Consider the following 1,324-nt stretch of genomic DNA (forward strand, 5'->3'; position numbering starts at 1 on the left):
AACTGGTGAAAGAGGCTCTGCATGTACTATGCAGAGGCTCTGTCTCATAGATCAAGACTTAAAACAAGAACATAAGTATGCTCATAAGGGATGCAGAGGCTCTGTATAGTACATACAGAAGCTCTGTCTTAATTAAAAAGATTGAGTATACCCAACTTGCTAACCAAATACTTAAATTTCTTTTCATCAAGAGCTTTTGTAAATATGTCAGCAAGTTGAAGATCTGTACTAACGAAAAACATTTCAATCGTACCTTTCTCTACATGGTCCTTGATAAAATGGTAGCGTACGTCGATGTGATTTGTTTTAGAATGTTGCACAAGATTGGCTGTGATTGCGATGGCACTTTTCGAGTCACACAGAATTGGAATCTTGTCAAACTCAACGCCATGCACAATATGTCTTCTTTCAAAAGAAACTTCAACATGTAATCTTCAAGCGATCAACTGTTGAGAAAGATCTTCTAGCATTCTCCCCCTCGAATGTAGAATCACGGTGATCTTCTCTTTTAACAATGAAGAATAGATTCAAAAACAATCTTCAAAAACACTGTACAAGATGTGATCTTCAAAGGATCTTCAAATAACAAGTCTTCATTAAATTGTTGTGAAAATGACCTTCACATTCAACATCTCTCAATCGTTGTAGCACACAAATAATCTTTCTGCGATTATCTTCAGTCGCACTTCTTTTGAGTCTTTTGCCAACACTGAAGTTACTCCCCCTTGATCTTTGCATCAAATTCCCTTTAAAATATTCGGAAATGAATATTTCATTCATTATTACATATACTCCCCCTTATGATGAAATGAGAATCATTCCATCATACAAAAGATGAATGAAATTTTCCGTGTAAGCCGTCAGGTCATGAAACTGTAAGTAGATCTTTGCAAATCCACTTATTTAATCTTTTCAGATTAAGGGAATGGGAAGGTAACAACCAATTTCAGCGTTTTCAATCTTATAAAAAGATTGGCCTGTGAGTATAACAAATATACTCAGTACAACGGATGTACTGTATATATGAGACTTTTTGATGTTCATCTCACCAGGTCTTCCATTCAATCATCGATAGCTAAAAATTAGCATATCTATGAATGTTTTGGCAAATTAACATATAAAATGCTAAATCTGTGTAGTGTAAAAGAATAAAGCAATTAATGCTTCTGTTTAGGCTCAAAAAGATAAACCGTGTGGACTACACAAATTTATTAGACTCGATATGAGATCAAAAAGACTTGAAGGGGGGACATATATCCTTCTGATTCAATATCAACTTTCTCCAAATGAGAAATTGATAGATGATGAGCTGCGTGCCCCAAAT

Source organism: Cynara cardunculus, unplaced genomic scaffold (genome assembly GCF_001531365.2).
Source record: "Cynara cardunculus var. scolymus isolate 2C unplaced genomic scaffold, CcrdV1 Un_Scaffold_911, whole genome shotgun sequence".
Taxonomy (NCBI): Eukaryota; Viridiplantae; Streptophyta; class Magnoliopsida; order Asterales; family Asteraceae; genus Cynara; species Cynara cardunculus.